The sequence below is a fragment of the Bufo bufo genome, chromosome 6, assembly GCF_905171765.1.
Source record: "Bufo bufo chromosome 6, aBufBuf1.1, whole genome shotgun sequence".
In the NCBI taxonomy this organism is placed as follows: domain Eukaryota; kingdom Metazoa; phylum Chordata; class Amphibia; order Anura; family Bufonidae; genus Bufo; species Bufo bufo.
In genome coordinates, this window is record NC_053394.1 from 392059447 (window position 1) to 392079273 (window position 19827).

At 49.8% G+C, this 19827-nt stretch overlaps 2 protein-coding genes across 2 annotated transcripts in view; one reads left to right on the forward strand and one right to left on the reverse strand.

Annotated features, from left to right (window-relative positions):
- LOC121003516 (zinc finger protein 208-like) overlaps positions 1-19827 on the reverse strand; it is a 2651670-nt gene that overhangs the window by 899744 nt on the left and 1732099 nt on the right. The window lies entirely within an intron of this gene.
- LOC121003540 (oocyte zinc finger protein XlCOF22-like) overlaps positions 4104-19827 on the forward strand; it is a 933287-nt gene continuing 917563 nt past the window's right edge. The window contains exon 1 of the mRNA XM_040435442.1: positions 4104-4186. The gene's annotated coding sequence lies outside the window, so the exon portion shown is untranslated. The remainder of the gene's footprint in view (positions 4187-19827) is intronic.

Genomic DNA, 19827 nt, shown 5'->3' on the forward strand with positions numbered 1-19827 from the left:
CAAGCTGAGGCCAGTCAGCAAGCTGACAGCACCCGCCTCAATGCCCAGGTTCACACCTACCTAAACTATGGCCAGCCTCTGTCTTATGCCCAGTTCCCTGACCCATAGATTTCTTCTGGGCAGGCAGACTGGAACAGTGGCCCGGACTGGCACAGCATGCGCTCTATCTTCTTTCTTGTCCAGCCCAAAGTGTTATCTCAGGGAGGGTTTTCAGCACTGCGGGGTGACATGAAGACACCCCCAAATGGACCAAGTTGTCCTCCGCCGGTGTACATAACATCACTTTTGTCAAAATGAGCCAAGCCTGGATTCAGGAGGATTTTCACATTCTTCTGGCTGATTCTGATAAATAGATCGGGCCTTGCTGGTGGTGCTCCACTGTTATGGGGGTCTCATGTACTGGATGACTGCTGCTGCCACCCGCATAATGCCACTGCTGTCTGTCTGTCTTCACTTTCTGTCATGTCACTAATGCCACTTTCCCACCATCACATTCTGTACGGCTGCTCCTGCTGCTGCCTCAGTTATGCAACTGCTGTGACCTGCTGACCATCATCTTCCGTAAGGCTGCTGCTGCCTCCATTATGCTGCGGCCTTTCTGCCAACATGTACCGTATGGCTGCTGCTTCATCTGCCTCAGCTGCTGCTCCTCACTGTTACTCTCCTACTGTCACCACCATTAACACCAAGCATCAGCCACCACTATCTCTACTACCCCCAGCACTACTACTACCACCACCATTAACACAAAGCATCAGCCACCACTATCACTACTACCCCCAGCATTACTACTACTACCACCACCATTATCACAAAGCATCAGCCACCACTATCACTACTACCCCCAGCACTACTACTACCACCATTATCACAAAGCATCAGCCACCACTATCACTACTACCCCCAGCACTACTACTACCACCATTATCACAAAGCATCTGCCACCACTATCACTACTACCCCCAGCACTACTACCACCACCACCATTAACACAAAGCATCAGCCACCACTATCACTACTACCCCCAGCACTACTACTACCACCATTATCACCAAGCATCAGCCACCACTATCACTACTACCCCCAGCACTACTACCACCACCACCATTAACACAAAGCATCAGCCACCACTATCACTACTACCCCCAGCACTACTACTACCACCACCATTAACACAAAGCATCTGCCACCACTATCACTACTACCCCCAGCACTACTACCACCACCACCATTAACACAAAGCATCAGCCACCACTATCACTACTACCCCCAGCACTACTACTACCACCACCATTAACACAAAGCATCTGCCACCACTATCACTACTACCCCCAGCACTACTACTACTACCACCACCACCATTAACACAAAGCATCAGCCACCACTATCACTACTACCCCCAGCACTACTACTACCACCACCATCATTAACACAAAGCATCTGCTACCACTATTACCACTACTACCCCCAGCACTACTACTACCACCACCATTATCACAAAGAATCTGCCGCCACTATTACCACTACTACCCCCAGCAATACTACTACCACCACCATTATCACAAAGCATCAGCCACCACTATCACTACTACCCCCAGCACTACTACTACCACCACCATTATCACATAGCATCTGCTACCACCCCCAGCACTACTACTACCACCACCATTAACACAAAGCATCTGTCATTAATATCACTACTACCCCCAGCACTACTACTACTACCACCACCATTAACAAAAAGCATCTGCCGGCGCTATCACTACTACCCCCACCACTACTACTACCCCTACCATTAACACAAAACATCTGCCACCACTATCATTACTATCCCCATCGCTACTACTACCACCATCATCATTAACACAAAGCATCAGCCACCACTATCATTACTATCCCCATCGCTACTACTACCACCATCATTAACAAAAAGCATCTGCCACCACTATCACCACTACTACCCATAGACAGCCCTGTATGTCCATGCTGTACCGCTCCTGCTGCTGCCACTTTATCAGCACCGTCCCCTTCCCACATCCACACCGCTGCTGCTGCTGCTGCTGCTCCCAATTAGAAGGGAGACGTTTTTTAGGCTCGTTCACAACAAGCCCCTTCTTCTTCTGTGTTTTTTTTGCCCATGTTCCCCCATTGGAATGGAGCAGCAGAGAAGCTCAAATCAAATACAAAGAAAATCCTTTGATAAAACTAGAAATAACAGAAGAGAAGTTTATTCCTCCTTTTCCCCCACAGCGGAAATCCTACATCTGCCCCGACATAAGATATCGCAGGGATCTCAAGTCTCCCGGAGGTTCGGGGAGTCTCCCGCCATTAGATAGCGGCTCCCTGACACCCGCATGTGAGACACTATATCCCAGAAAGGTTTACTGATAGCAGAGCAGAGAGATAAGAGAAGTGACAGGACACAGAGTGTTGAATTAACCCTTTAGAGTCAAATTGGCTTCTCAAGGAGATATATATGTTAAAGGCATCCCTTCCTCTGTCTCATTCAGTAGCTATAGAGCTATTGAGAGAGATGTATTTTTTTTAAATACATTTACACATTTAACCCTCCATTTTAATTACATTATTTACCCCAGTGTTAAATTCACCCCCCCTGGATGCTTGTTTTTTCCCTACAGTGGGGTAGATAATTACACACAGGGTTTTAAAGAATAAACTTCCTGACTCAGAACAAGAGCCGACTCAGCGAGTCAACAAGTGAATGGAAGCATCCGCGCATGCGCATTGTGCAACCTAAGCTTCGGTTCACTTGCTTCTTGTCAGCTCAGCGAATGAACCAAAGATTTGATTCATGTGAAAGATCCGAACTTCCCATCTCTAGTTTACTCGCAGTAAACCTTTCCGCCAACCTGTAGCAGTGTCCCCTTCTCGGCGCGTGCGCACAGTGCAAGAAGAAGCCGATGCCAGCAGTCTGCAACGGCGCATCAGGCTGAGCCTGTGCGCACGCGCGGGATCTCAAAGCAGGAGGAGGGGGGGGAGGGAGAGGCGGCACTGAGGAGTAGAAGGCGGCGCTGGGCACGAACGGCGATGCGTGCGGCCGGGCACCATGCATCCACAGACCTCCCCTGCTTGGGCTCCTTAATTCAATGATTGACAGGTTAGTAAAACCTGTTTTCCGCAGAATAAAGCCACAAATAGCTTTTATAAGACCACCTTAGAAATCAGAATGCTGCCCTGGACATGAGCAGATGTTTAGCTCACAGGACTTATAGGTGGTGACAGAATCCCTTTAATCATAAACATAAATATGATAATTTGGGGCAGGGTAATGAGCCCAGTCCTCCACACCATAGAGCAAAGTGTGCAGATACTGCAGATGTCTGGAAAATGTAATAAAAAGTTTGTGAAAGAAAAAAAATATATAAAACCTCCCTGAAATGAGTTTTTGCAGGTTGGGATGTCTGATATCGCTGACATCATTTCTAATAACTGATATGGATAAAAGGGACAGAGTTACCCCTAAACATCTCCTGAGCACACACAGAGCCCCGATACCAGCAGATTACATCGCCGGCTCTGCTACATGGACATGACAGAGACTCCGCTGTAGTAACTGAACATTACACATACACAGCTCTGCTACACACACTGATACAAGTCTTCAGAGGCATATTACATATATATCACATATACAGCTCAACTACACAGACATTACACACATACAGCTCATGTATACAAACATTACAGGCTTACAGCTCTGCTACATACAGACTGGGATTCCACACAGCACAGCAGAGACCTGTGTACAGGGAGCGGATAATCCTGGTCATGTGATCTCCATGACTCCTCCCACACATGATCACATGGTTATGACATCATCACAGGTCCTGTACCTTCACCTGCAGCATAGCCTGACTCCGCCCACACCTGATCACATGGTCATGATATCATAACAGGTCTTGTACCTTCTCCTGCTGCACAGCCTGGAGCCTGAGACCTCCCACACCCGATCACATGCTTATGACATCACACAGGTCCTGTACCTTCTCCTGCAGCACAGCCTGACTCCTCCCACACAAGGTCACATGGTCATGACATCATCACAGGTCCATTACTTTCTCCTGCAGCATAGCCTGGAGTCTGACTCCTGTACATGGTGGTAGAAATGACAGCCCAGGAGGCTCCATAGTGAGGGGTTGTCAGAGGAGGACACGCCTGCCCCCAGGTAAGTGGAACACTCATCACATCCACACATGTCATGACTAGAGATGAGCAAATTTGGTATTTTGAAATTTGTTAACACTTTGTTTACTGGAAATAGGTGAATTGCGTTATGGATTCCGTTACCACGGACCATACTGCAATTCTATGACGGAATACATAACGGAATGCCTTTTTGCAGCCCATAGACTTCTATTATGATGGAATGAATAATGGAACGCCTCTATAGACATTCCGTTATGTATTCCGTTATAGAATTGCGTTATGGTCCGTGGTAACTGAATCCATAATGCAATTCACCTTTTACCAGTAAACAAAGTGTGAACGAATTTCAAAATATGAACTTCGCTCATCTCTAGTTAAGACTCCACAGCCAGAAAAATCCATAGATCTGTCTGCTGGTAATCAACAAGTTTCCAAGAACATAAATGAGAAAATAAACACACAGACTTCTATAGAAGACATATCCAGGAGATCTCAGAGACGTGGACTGGAGGAGGGGGCGTTATATAGAAGACATATCCAGGAGATCTCAGACGTGGACTGGAGCAGGGGGCGTTATATAGAAGACATATCCAGGAGATCTCAGAGACGTGGACTGGAGGAGGGGGCGTTATATAGAAGACATATTCAGGAGATCTTAGACATGGACTGGAGGAGGGGACGTTATATAGAAGACATATCCAGGAGATCTCAGAGATGTAGACTGGAGCAGGGGGCGTTATATAGAAGACATATTTAGGAGATCTCAGAGACGTGGACTGGAGCAGGGGGCGTTATATAGAAGACATATCCAGGAGATCTCAGAGACGTGGACTGGAGCAGGGGGCGTTATATAGAAGACATATCCAGGAGATCTCAGAGACGTGGACTGGAGCAGGGGGCGTTATATAGAAGACATATCCAGGAGATCTCAGAGACGTGGACTGGACCAGGGGGCGTTATATAGAAGACATATCCAGGAGATCTCAGAGACGTGGACTGGAGGAGGGGGCGTTATATAGAAGACATATTCAGGAGATCTTAGACATGGACTGGAGGAGGGGACGTTATATAGAAGACATATCCAGGAGATCTCAGAGACGTGGACTGGAGCAGGGGGCGTTATATAGAAGACATATCCAGGAGATCTCAGAGACGTGGACTGGAGCAGGGGGCGTTATATAGAAGACATATCCAGGAGATCTCAGAGACGTGGACTGGAGCAGGGGGCGTTATATAGAAGACATATCCAGGAGATCTCAGAGACGTGGACTGGACCAGGGGGCGTTATATAGAAGACATATCCAGGAGATCTCAGAGACGTGGACTGGAGGAGGGGGCGTTATATAGAAGACATATTCAGGAGATCTCAGACATGGACTGGAGGAGGGGACGTTATATAGAAGACATATCCAGGAGATCTCAGAGACGTGGACTGGAGCAGGGGGCGTTATATAGAAGACATATCCAGGAGATCTCAGAGACGTGGACTGGAGCAGGGGGCGTTATATAGAAGACATATCCAGGAGATCTCAGAGACGTGGACTGGAGCAGGGGGCGTTATATAGAAGACATATCCAGGAGATCTCAGAGACGTGGACTGGACCAGGGGGCGTTATATAGAAGACATATCCAGGAGATCTCAGAGACGTGGACTGGAGGAGGGGGCGTTATATAGAAGACATATTCAGGAGATCTCAGACATGGACTGGAGGAGGGGACGTTATATAGAAGACATATCCAAGAGATCTCAGAGACGTGGACTGGAGCAGGGGGCGTTATATAGAAGACATATCCAGGAGATCTCAGAGACGTGGACTGGAGCAGGGGGCGTTATATAGAAGACATATCCAGGAGATCTCAGAGACGTGGACTGGAGCAGGGGGCGTTATATAGAAGACATATCCAGGGGATCTCAGAGACGTGGACTGGAGCAGGGGGCGTTATATAGAAGACATATCCAGGAGATCTCAGAGACGTGGACTGGAGCAGGGGGCGTTATATAGAAGACATATCCAGGAGATCTCCGAGACGTGGACTGGAGCAGGGGGTGTTATATAGAAGACATATCCAGGAGATCTCAGAGATGTAGACTGGAGCAGGGGGTGTTATATAGAAGACATATCCAGGAGATCTCAGAGACGTGGACTGGAGCAGGAGGAGTTATATAGAAGACATATCCAGGAGATCTCAGAGACGTGGACTGGAGCAGGGGGCATTATATAGAAGACATATCCTGGAGATCTCAGAGATGTGGACTGGAGGAGGGGGCGTTATATAGAAGACATATCCAGGAGATCTCCGAGACGTGGACTGGAGCAGGGGGTGTTATATAGAAGACATATCCAGGAGATCTCCGAGACGTGGGCTGGAGCAGGGGGTGTTATATAGAAGACATATCCAGGAGATCTCCGAGACGTGGACTGGAGCAGGGGGTGTTATATAGAAGACATATCCAGGAGATCTCAGAGACGTGGACTGGAGGAGGGGGCGTTATATAGAAGACATATCCAGAAGATCTCATTGGTCCCGGGTCGGTTAGCTGACATCGCTGGCTGTGTGTAACAGCCAGGATCTCAGCACTGTCACCATGTACATAGACAAGGTGACAGTTTGCAGCCATGACGAATCTGTACATTATGGAGGCTTAAAGAGTTCATATTCCACCTCTGTCTGCGGAGTCTTTTTTCCATCGGCTGCGCAGTGCGGCGGAGGTACTGCAGACTGCAGGGGCAGGGCATCGGGTAAGGCCACGTTCACACCAGAGAATGCCAGGAATCGGCCGGACAGAATATTCTGCGTGCATCGGTATTAGTTGTGTAGAGGCCGGATCTCTGCTGGACCCCATTATACTGAGCGGGAGCAGGCGGCAGTATCCAGCAGGGTGCACCATGTAACGGTAGGTGCACTGCCCATCATGTTATAGATACATTTCTTTAGATACGTGGGTTTATACGGACATAACACGTTTTTTTATTGGAGTGCGGATAAAGTGGTGGGATTTTATTGTTCTGCAGTTTCTGTTCCAACGAGACGTTCGTTCAAAAACTTTAAACATTAAAATGTATTGGCTTCATGTAGGAAAAAGTCGTATCGGCCGAAGTCGCACAAGACTTTGGTGAATTACTGTGTCTTTAAAAACATTTTCAAATATGAATCAGAAGTCTGTTTCGATACCGAGGTACCAACCAGTACCAAACCCGACTTCGGATTCCTATTTTAATATGTTTTTAAAGATGCAGATAGGAATACCGAAGTAATTCACCGAAGTTTCATGCGACTTCGGCCGATAAGAATTTTGCCTATGCGGAGCCAATACATTTTAACGCTGTACAGAAACAGCATTTAAAACTACGTTTTTAAACGAATCGACTTCGGATCTACGATCTGAGGGTCGATTTTCTCATGCCCCTAGTTGCAGTTCAGACTAGAACTGTATTTGACGCTGTTTGCCGTGCGAGGTGCACATTATAGGCTTGTAGCTGAAGGACGCTGAGATCACAGAAAGTTAGTGACCGCCATAACCCAGGAAGGTGCAGAGCGGTTCCTTATACAGTGCGTAGTGCAACTCAGTGGTGGTGGAGGGTAGTCCTAAATACTCGCTGTACTTTCACACAATGGTGTAAATAACAAATTTATAGATCATTTCATTTAAAAAAAAATCTTCCTTCATCCACCTGAAAAAAAGCTGTAACATCTCGCACACTGGGTTCTCACTTCCACTTAAGTTTCCGTCCGCTGCCTGTTGTCAGACAAGATCCATCCCCAGTAACATAGACTCACAAGATGGCGAACAGGAAATGGGTGGGTGTCAGAGCTAGCTGAGATCCTGATCCTGAGAACCTGCTTCTATACTGCTTCTGAAGATTGTAGGAGACCCCTACCTTTCTGTAATTGTGATTTCCTCCTCATCATCATCTTTTCTGTAAGCTCCAGAGCTGAAAACAAACATAGTGTGAAGTAAGGAAATGGACATCACAGCAATACAGTGGTGGCAGGTTTTACAGAAGTGATATGCCCCCTGCTTCTGAGTGAATTGCATCTAGGTGTGCAGCTGAAACAGGGAATATGTCTGAAAAAGACATTAGGAAAGCCCCAAAAAGACCTGTTCCTTCACAGTTATGATTTTACAAAGAAGCACAGCGATTATACAAACTTTTCTATGATAACTCAGGTACATTTTGCAGGTGTTGTCCCATGAAAAAATTCTACATTTCTCGCTTATATCATTGAGGGACACAGACCATGGGTATAGCTGCTTGCTGCCACTAGGAGGCGACACTAGGCTAAAAACTGTTAGCTCCTCCCCCGCCAGCTATACCCCCTCCGGCCAGGAGAGAGCCTTCAGTTTTTAGCTTAGTGTCGTAGGAGGCAGACCCCCTTTATTTATTTTTTCTTCTTCTCTTTTAGGTTGGGGGTCCAGGGCTATTAAGAGCTCTGCATCCCCGGGGAGGGAGGGGGGCTGACCGGTGACTAGAGTTGAGCGAACACCTGGATGTTCGGGTTCGAGAAGTTCGGCCGAACTTCCCGAAAATATTCGGGATCCGAACTCGACCCGAACTTCGCCCCGAACTTTTTGGCACTAAAAAGGCTGTAAAATAGCCCAGAAAAAGGGCTAGAGGGCTGCAAAAGGCAGCAAAATGTAGGTAAATCCCCTGCAAACAAATGTGGATATTGAAATGAATAAAAAAAAAAAATATTGCAGAGAGGTCCCATAACAGAGAATCAGGCTTCATGTCACCCACCACTGGAACAGGCCTCTGTGAGATATTTAGGCCCCGGCACCCAGACAGAGGAGAGAGCTCTCCGACTGGGGCCCAGCCGCCACTACATTTACCCAGTGTGCAGTTAGGGAGATATAGCGTCCCTCGCCGTGCTTACTGGTCCACGTATCTGTGGTTAGGTGGACCTTGCCACAGATGGCGTTGCGCAGTGCACACTTGATTTTATCGGATGCTTGGTTGTGCAGGGAAGGCACGGCTCTCTTGGAGAAGTAGTGGCGGCTGGGAACAACATACTGTGGGACAGCAAGCGACATGAGCTGTTTGAAGCTGTCTGTGTCCACCAGCCTGAATGACAGCATTTCATGGCCCAGTAGTTTAGAAATGCTGGCATTCAGGGCCAGAGATCGAGGGTGGCTAGGTGGGAATTTACGCTTTCTCTCAAATGTTTGTGAGAATGAGAGCTGAACGCTGCCGTGTGACATGGTGGAGATGCTTGGTGACGGAGGTGGTGGTGTTGGTGGTACATCCTCTGTTTGCTGGGCGGCAGGTGCCAACGTTCCTCCCGAGGCGGAGGAAGAGGCCGAGGCGGCAGCAGCAGAAGAGGTAGCAGAGGGAGCCTGAGTGACTTCCTTGTTTTTAAGGTGTTTACTCCACTGCAGTTCATGCTTTGCATGCAGGTGCCTAGTCATGCAGGTTGTGCTAAGGTTCAGAACATTAATGCCTCGCTTCAGGCTCTGATGGCACAGCGTGCAAACCACTCGGGTCTTGTCGTCAGCACATTGTTTGAAGAACTGCCACGCCAGGGAACTCCTTGAAGCTGCCTTTGGGGTGCTTGGTCCCAGGTGATGGTGGCCAGTAGCAGGCGAACTCTCTTGGCGGCGGGTGTTCTGCTTTTGCCCCCTGCTCCCTCTTTTGCTACGCTGTTGGCTCGGTCTCACCACTGACTTTTCCTCTGAACTCTGAAAGTCAGTGGCACGACCTTCATTCCATGTGGGGTATATGACCTCATCGTCCCCTGCATCGTCTTTCACCCAGTCTTCCTCCCTGTCCTCCTGTTCAGTCTGCACACTGCAGAAAGACGCAGCAGTTGGCACCTGTGTTTCGTCATCATCAGAGACGTGCTGAGGTGGTATTCCCATGTCCTCATCATCAGGAAACATAAGTTATTGTGCGTCAGTGCATTCTATGTCTTCCACCCCTGGGAAAGGGCTAGGTGGATGCCCTTGGGAAACCCTGCCAGCAGAGTCTTCAAACAGCATAAGAGACTGCTGCATAACTTGAGGCTCAGACAGTTTCCCTGATATGCATGGGGGGGATGTGACAGACTGATGGGCTTGGTTTTCAGGCGCCATCTGTGCGCTTTCTGCAGAAGAATGAGTGGGAGATAATGTGAACGTGCTGTATCCACTGTCGGCCACCCAGTTGACTAATGCCTGTACCTGCTCAGGCCTTACCATCCTTAGAACGGCATTGGGCCCCACCAAATATCGCTGTAAATTCTGGCGGCTACTGGGACCTGAGGTAGTTGGTTCACTAGGATGTGTGGCTGTGGCAGAACGGCCACGTCCTCTCCCAGCACCAGAGGGTCCACCACGACCATGTCCGCGTCCCTTACTAGATGTTTTCCTCATTGTTACCGTTCACCACAATAAGAAAAAAATTATTTGGCCCAATGTATTAAATTCAAATTCAGGCCTTTTTTTTACAGGCACCTAACACTTTCTGGCTATCTATTTAAGTACCATATTACACTAATACAGGCACAGCAGTAACAACAGATTTAGCTGAATATAAATTGTAGGCCTAGTATTTAGGCGCTGGATTACAGGTATCCCTTTTACGGACAGAATTAGACTTGGAAATGCACGGTAGCGTGTGAAAGTTATTGAGGATCCCCCTATCAGCACCTTCATTGTAATATACCCTTTTATGGATAGATTTAAACTTGGCCTGCTACAGCAGAAACCACTGATTTAGGGAATTGTTAATTTGGGAATTAAATTTCAACCCAGAACAAAAACTGTGCTTTGACGGACACTAAATAACTTGACCAGCCACAGCAGTAACCACAGATTTAGCTGAATAGCCTAGTATTTAGGCCCTGGATGACAGGTATCCCTTTTACGGACAGAATTAGACTTGGAAATGTACGGTAGCGTGTGAAGTTATTGAGGATGACCCTATCAGCACCTTCAATGTAATATACCCTTTTATGGATAGATTTAAACTTGGCCTGCTACAGCAGAAACCACTGATTTAGGGAATTGCTAATTTGCGAATTGTATTTCAACCCAGAAAAAAATATATCCTTTGCCAGACAGCAGACAGTATTACAATTGGCTAGCCACAGCTGAAACACCAGATTCAGGGTACTGCTATTTTGGCAATTGTATTTCACCCCTCAATAAAATAGCAAGCACAGCCAAACCCCTGATGTAGGATATAGCAAAAAAAAAAACACACTATTGATGGTTAAATGGACTTGGTGGCAGCTTGTGCTGGTGCACCACAAGACACAAAATGACCGCCGATCACCCCAGAAAAAAGTGACAGAAAAACGCTCTGGGCAGCCTAAAAACAATGAGCAATTAACTAGCAGAAGTTGAATGATACACAGCTGTACATCGATCACTTCAGTAATTGTTTTTGATGAGTAAATCCCTGCCTAATCTGGCCCTAACAGCAGCAGCTGCATCCTATCCCTACACTGATCAGAGCAGAGTGACGTGCGGCGCTACGTGACTCCAGCTTAAATAGAGGCTGGGTCACATGCTGCACTGGCCAATCACAGCCATGCCAATAGTAGGCATGGCTGTGATGGTCTCTTTGGGCAAGTAGTATGACGCTTGTTGATTGGCTGCTTTGCAAAGCACCGAACCCGGACTTTTACGTAAATGTTCGGGTCCGTGTCACGAACACCCCAAAATTCGGTACGAACCCGAACTATACAGTTCGGGTTCGCTCATCCCTGCCAGTGACTCTTATTCCACCGCTCTGCCCCCCACAAGAAGACAAAGCGGACCAGGAGGGCTTGACCTTCCTGCTCCCCCCAGCCATGGGACCACCTATTTCCGCCCTCCAACCCAGTCCCTGTCACTTGTGCCAGGGACTGAAGAGGTGGCACCGCTGGTACATATCAGATGGGCGAAGAACACAGATGAAAGCAGGTAAGTATGCCTGTCTGTATTTTCTGTCTATCGGGGCTGGACTCTCTGTTTGTGATCTGGGACAGCTCGGGTACCTGAGGATCCTCTGCAGGACGGCTGACAAAAGACTCTGCGGCAGCTTCCTCTCTCCACCCAGCGTCTTGTCGGCGGCGGCGCTGCACTGCCGCCGTCTTTCCCCCCCTTCTCTTGTTCTGACCGGGAGACATCTCCCATTCACAGGAACGCGGGCACGGCGCTTGATCATGCCGGCCGGCACCCCTTCACTTCCGGATCCCGCCAGCGCAGTAGCAGGGGATGGCGGAGCTTCGCGCCATCTTCTTTATTATTCCGCCGGGCAGCTGGAGGGGGGCGGAGCCTAATTTTCCCACCACGCTTTCCTTCCTGCCTGCTCCAGCCGGATGTAGCTCCTGAGAGGAACATCCTCTGCTCGCCGCAGACTGCCGTCCTGTCTCCTGGGGACACATTAAGCAAGGGTATTGCTCCACTCTGGTAGGACCAGCGCTGCTCCCATCCTCTGTACCCTCCTCTGGCCCCTGGCTCAGGTCATGTCGGACCCAGTGGATCCCGCGCTCCAAGTCCTTGGCAGGGCTACCCATTATGCCTGCACCTCATGCAACGTGAAGTTTCCTAAGGGCCAGGCGAACCCCCTCTGTGCCTCATGCCAGACCACCCAGAGCGTGCCGCCTCAGTCGCAGTTCACTGACGTGCACCCTTCTGCTGCAAATATGGAACCGGAATGGGCCAAATCCCTGTCCTGGGCGGTGACTGACCTATCTAAGATCTCCCAATCCACCCTTTCCTTAATGGGTCGCTTGGTGGAGACGTCGTCACCTGCGCAACCTGCTATCTCCCAGGGCGCATCATCCAGGAGCAGACATCCCAGCAAGCATCCCAGGAACGCCTCTTGGATCCCAGCATCGCCTTCTCCTACTCCCCCGGGTTCGCTGTCCAGGGCGTCCTCGTTGGTTGGGGACCCTTCGTCCGGAGGAGAACTCGCCGAGTCGAACACGGATCTGGATCCGGACCGCTCGTCCCAGATGGCTGCTTTAGTAGACAGTCTAGTCTCAGCAATCCTGGACACTTTTCAACTTCAAGAGGAGGGCCCCTCTTCCAGTCACCAGGGAGTTTCTTTCCTGCGTAACAAGCAGACTTCCAAGTCGTTCCCGGTACATGACGACTTTTCCGTTCTCACCGCTAAAGCGTGGGAAGAGCCAGGTTCACGTTTCCTGATCCCAAGCGGCTGGATCTTCTTTATCCGTTACTCCCGGATTGGGTGAGTAAGTGGTCTTCCCCTCCAAAGGTGGACCCTCTGGTAGCTCACCTGGCTAAAAATACCGCTATTCCGGTCGCGGACGGTTCCTCTCTGCAGGACCCTGTGGACCGTCGGGTCGAATCGCTGGCGAAGTCGTTTTTTTCTGCCACCGGTTCGGCACTCCGTCTCATTTTCGCTTCTGCGTGGGTGGCTAAGGCGGTTTCTGAATGGGCCCTGCGCTTGCATCAGGATTTAGACTCGAACATTTTCCGCACAGACTCCAGGCTCTGGCGGCCCAGATATCCCAGGCGGGGAAGTACCTTTGCGAGGCGGCTCTGGACGCGTGCTCCTTGGTCGCGCGGTCCTCTGCCTTTGCCATCTCCATTCGGCGGGAACTCTGGTTGAAGGCCTGGCAGGCCGATTCTTCCTCCAAGCTTTCCCTTCTCTCCCTTCCTTTCGCTGGGTCGCGTCTTTTTGGGCCCAAACTTGACGAGATCATTTCTGAGGCCACAAAAGCACCTATCTTCCGCAGCCCAAACCCAAGCGTTCTTTCCGACCATGTCCTTCCGCACCTCGCCAGTCCTTTCACCGCTTACGGGCATCCACCCAGGACTCCCTCGACCGTGAGGCAGGCCTCCCAGGAACAACAGCGGAAGCCTTCGTTCAAGCCACAGCCCGCCTGGCGTTCCCGAGCGCAGCCTCAGCGGTCTTCCACTGACAAGCAATCCCCTGCATGAAGGTGCGCCCCCACCTTCCTGGGTGGGGGGTCAGCTCCTTCATTTTCAGGAGGTTTGGCAGGCCCACATCTCAGATGCCTGGGCGCTCGAGGTGGTCACTTCGGGTTACAAGTTGGAGCTCAAATCCATGCATCCAAACCGTTTTTTTTCTGTCCCGTCCCCCCAGGGAGCCGTCTCGTGCGGAGGCCTTCTTTCAAGCGGTTCAAGATCTGCTGGTCAGGGGAGTGATCTCCCCCGTTCCGGCGAAGGAGCAGTTTTCCGGTTTTTACTCCAACCTCTTCATGGTGCCCAAGAAGGAGGGAGCGGTCCGCCCGCTGTTGGACCTCAAGAGGTTAAACCGTTACCTTTGAGTGCGCCGTTTTCGCATGGAGTCTCTTCGCTCTGTGATAGCTTCCTTGGTGCAAGGGGAATGGTTAACTTCCGTAGATATCCAGGACACTTACCTGCACGTCCCCATCGCGATCGCCCACCAGCAGTTTTTGCGCTTCGCGGTCCACTCGGACCACTACCAGTTCGTCGCCCTGCCATTCGGTCTGGCGACTGCGCCGAGGGTGTTCACCAAGGTGCTCGCTCCGCTTACGGGCCTTCTTCGCTCCAGGGCCATCACCTTGATTCCGTACCTGGACGACATTCTCATGAAAGCGTCGTCGTTCCGGCAGTGCGAGGAGAGTCTGCAGATCATCTTGGACACCCTCGCCCACTTTGGATGGCTAGTGAACCTTCGAAAATCCTCCCTGGTCCCATCCACTCGGTTCCTCGGTATGTTGCTGGACTCCGGGACAGCTCGCGTGCGTTTTCCAGTGGACAAGGTGAAGGACCTTTGCAGCGCGGTGCTCTGTTTGCTTCGGCAGCGCACAGTTTCCATCCGGACGTGTATGCGGGTGTTGGGCCTTATGGTGGCCTCGTTCAAGGCGGTACCATTCGCTCAATTTCACACCCGGTCCCTTCAGCGGGCGATCCTCTCGACCTGGGACAACTCCCAGGAGTCCTTGAATCGTCGGTTTTCCCTTCCTCAACAGGTTCGTTCGGACCTCCATTGGTGGCTCTCCCCAACTCACCTGGAGATGGGGAAGTCTTTCCTTCCGATCAGATGGATGGTCGTTACGACTGATGCCATTTTTCAGGGGTGGGGAGGAGTCTTCGACACTCGGACTGCCCAGGGCATATGGTCTCCGTCGGAGTCCAGACTGTCCATCAATATCTTGGAGCTTCGGGCAATTTTCCTCTCACTGCGCCATTGGTCTCCCCTCCTGCGGGGCCTTCATGTCTGAGTCCAGTCGGATAATGCCACAGCGGTGGCGTATGTCAACCATCAGGGGGGGGACTCGCAGCTCGACCGTCATGTTGGAGACGGCGAGGATTCTCAGGTGGGCGGAGGCCTATGTTCCTGCCCTGTCGGCGGTCCACATCCCCGGCGTTGTCAATTGGACGGCAGATTTCCTGAGCCGGACGACGATAGACCCTGGGGAATGGTCTCTCCATCCGGAAGTGTTCAACGCTCTCTGTCATCGCTGGGGGCGGCCGGACGTGGATCTGATGGCCTCCGGCCTCAATCACAAGCTTCCGTGCTACTTCGCCTGCGCAAGGGATCCCGCAGCTTGTAGAGTGGACGCGCTCGTGGCGCTGTGGGACGGGTTCACGTTCCTCTATTTCTTTCCGCCACTGTCCCTCCTGCCTCGGATTCTCCGCAGGATCAAGTGGGAGGGCGTTCAGACCCTGCTGATCACTCCGGACTGGCCGCGCCGGGCTTGGTACTCGGATCTTGTCCTCCTGTTAGGGGATGTTCCGTACCCGCTCCCTCTCAGACCCGATTTTCTGTCGCAAGGGCCCGCCTTCCACCCGAGTTTAGATACTCTTCGTTTGTCGGCGTGGCTCTTGAAACCTTCCTTTTGAAACGGCTGGGTTTTTCCGATGCAGTGGTTCGGACGCTCATTCGGGCGAGGAAACCTACTTCTTTCAGGATATATTATAGGACCTGGAAGTCCTTCCTTCGTTTCTGTGAGGAGCGGGACCTATCTCCCAGATCCTTCTCCCTGCCGGTCGTTTTAGCCTTCCTTCAGTCCGGACCAGGTGTCGGCCCTTTCCATTTTCTTTCAGCGATCCTTGGCGGGACTGGGTCCTGTTTGGACCTTCCTTCAGGGCGTTGCGCACTCCGTTCCGCCGTACCGTCCTCCGCTTCATCCGTGGGATCTCAACTTGGTATTGGAAGTTCTGCAGGCTTCCCCTTTCAAACCCTTGCGGGAGGCTTCCCTCCGCCTGCTGTCCTGGAAAGTGGCCTTCCTGGTGGCCATCACATCCATTCGGAGGGTTTTAGAATTGGCAGCTCTGTCCTGCCGTGAACCATTCCTGATCTTTCATCAGGACAAGGTGGTCCTCCGTCCGGTCCCTTCCTTTTTACCTAAGGTAGTGTCGGCTTTTCACCTCAATGAGGACATTGTCCTTCCGTCCCTTTGTCCTGGGCCCTCCCATCCGCGGGAGGTGTTGTTGCACTGCTTGGATGTGGTGCGGGCTCTGTGGATTTACATTTCGGCCGTGGACCCCTTTCGGAGCACGGACGCCTTGTTTGTCCTTCTGGAGGGTTCTAGGAAGGGGTTGGCAGCTTCCAAGGTGACGATCTCCCGGTGGATTCACTCCACTATTTTGGAATGTTACCGCGTTTGGGACAGGACGTCTCCTCCGGGAATCACGGCCCATTCTACCAGGGCCCTTGGGTCCTCCTGGGCTCACTTCCACCGGGCGTCGGCGGCTCAGTTGTGTAAAGCCACGACCTGGTCTTCCCTCCACACTTTTACAAAGTTTTACAGGGTTCACACTCTCGCTTCTGCGGACGCCGCTCTGGGCCACCTGGTTTTGCAGGCCGCGGTGTGATGACTGTCATGAGGGTCTCTATCTTCTTCACTCTGTTTTGTGTTCCCTCCCCAAGGACTGCTTTAGGACGTCCCATGGTCTGTGTCCCCCAATGATAAAAGCGAGAAAACTAGATTTTGTGAAACTCACCTGTAAAATCTGTTTCTCGCTTGATTCATTGGGGGACACAGCACCCACCCCCGTTTGGGTCAGTTGACCGTGGAGTTAGTTGATGTGGTTATATTCGTCTGCTTCTCCTACTGCTTTTGCACAAACTGAAGGCTCTCTCCTGGCCGGAGGGGGTATAGCTGGCGGGGGAGGAGCTAACAGTTTTTAGCCTAGTGTCACCTCCTAGTGGCAGCAAGCAGCTATACCCATGGTCTGTGTCCACCAATGAATTAAGCGAGAAACAGATTTTACAGGTGAGTTTCACAAAATCTCGTTTTTTCCAACCAGCACCTGGCTCTGAATACTTTCATATTGGCATCCAATGAAAAATTGTTCAGGTGTGTTGGGAGTTAGACCTCTATAGTACATGCCGGAGAAAACCTTCAAGGACCGCTGTATTTCATCATGCTGCTTCTCAAAAATAAATCTTTTAAACTGCAACATATGTGTGGTCGTAAGGAGCTGCCAAAAAACAAATCTGCCTACCCAATGTCTGTCTAGATAACAATAATAATCTTTATTTATGTATCGCCAACATATTCCGCAGCGTTTTACAATTGCCCGGATAACCTAGGACCTGTAGAATCCTCCACTGCTCCAGCACTGAGACACCTGTGGTCTCCTTCAGTCTGTTTACATCACTGCAGGGACAATATTGGTTGGCGCTCTGATGGCGGTATGTATATCACCTGACCATTGAGGCCTATGATGGTCTATGTGGCATCACTGATGACGTCTTCTATTAGCTGTAGGGTCATGTGAAGGTGTGACATACCATGAAACTGCCTTGACCTCACACATGTTTCGATTAGGGATCGACCGATTATAGGTTTTACTGATATTATCGGCCGATATTCAGGATTTTTAAAGTTATCGGTATCGGCATCTAGTTAACCCCTCCTCCCCAACCCCAGTTTTAAAGACATTGGTGGCGCAGTGCGCCCCCCAGTATTAATTATTGGTGGCAGTCGCCACAGGGTCCCCTCTCCCCTCCTCATTGGTGGTGCAGTGGCAGCTTCTGATCGGAGCCCTAGCAGTGTAATCCTAGGGCTCCGATCGGTTGCCATGGCAGCCAGGACGCTCCTGAAGCCCTGACTGCTATAGTAAGCTCCATGCTGCTGTGTGCACAAAGCACAGGGCACCAGGGAGAGTGTGAGGTCCTATTCACCCCGATAGAGCTCTATCAGGGTGAATAGGACAAGGGTTCTAGCCCCTAAGGGGGCTAAAAGTTAGTAAAAAAAAAACACAAACACCAAAATATTAAGTATAAATGAAAACAAAAGATTTACAAAAAAAAAAAGGTACACGTTAACAATAAACATGTTCATTTTCAGCAGATTTGTGTAGGAATTTTTTGTTTTTCCAAAAATAAAAATGCACAGAGTATCTATATAAATTATCGGCTATCGGCCTGAAAGTTCACAGATTATCGGGATCGGCTCTAAAAAATCAATATCAGTCGATCCCTATTTTCGATCAATCACTATAAAAAGAGAGAACACAACATCTACAGTCGTGGCCAAAAGTTTTGAGAATTACATAAATATTGAAAATTGGAAAAGTTGCTGCTTAAGTTTTTATAATAGCAATTTGCATATACTCCAGAATATTATGAAGAGTGATCAGATGAATTGCATTGTCCTTCTTTGCCATGAAAATTACCTTAATCCCCAAAAAAACTTTCCACTGCATTTCATTGCTGTCATTAAAGGACCTGCTGAGATCATTTCAGTAATCGTCTTAACTCAGGTGAGAATGTTGACGAGCACAAGGCTGGAGATCATTATGTCAGGCTGATTGGGTTAAAATGGCAGACTTGACATGTTAAAAGGAGGGTGATGCTTGAAATCATTGTTCTTCCATTATTAACCATGGTGACCTGCAAAGAAACGCGTGCAGCCATCATTGCGTTGCATAAAAATGGCTTCACAGGAAAGGATATTGTGGCTACTAAGATTGCACCTCAATCAACAATTTATAGGATCATCAAGAACTTCAAGGAAAGAGGTTCAATTCTTGTTAAGAAGGCTTCAGGGCGTCCAAGAAAGTCCAGCAAGCGCCAGGATCGTCTCCTAAAGAGGATTCAGCTGCGGGATCGGAGTGCCACCAGTGCAGAGCTTGCTCAGGAATGGAAGCAGGCAGGTGTGAGCGCATCTGCACGCACAGTGAGGCGAAGACTTTTGGAAGATGGCCTGGTGTCAAGAAGGGCAGCAAAGAAGCCACTTCTCTCCAAAAAAAACATCAGGGACACATTGATCTTCTGCAGAAAGTTTGGTGAATGGACTGCTGAGGACTGGGGCAAAGTCATATTCTCCGATGAAGCCTCTTTCCGATTGTTTGGGGCATCTGGAAAAAGGCTTGTCCGGAGAAGAAAAGGTGAACGCTACCATCAGTCCTGTGTCATGCCAACAGTAAAGCATCCTGAGACCATTGATGTGTGGGGTTGCTTCTCATCCAAGGGAGTGAGCTCACTCACAATTTTGCCCAAAAACACAGCCATGAATAAAGAATGGTACCAAAACACCCTCCAACAGCAACTTCTTCCAACAATCCAACAACAGTTTGGTGAAGAAAAATGCATTTTCCAGCACGATGGAGCACCGTGCCATAAGGCAAAAGTGATAACTAAGTGGCTCGGGGACCAAAACGTTTACATTTTAGGTCCATGGCCTGGAAACTCCCCAGATCTTAATCCCATTGAGAACTTGTGGTCAATCCTCAAGAAACGGGTGGACAAACAAAAACCCACTAATTCTGACAAACTCCAA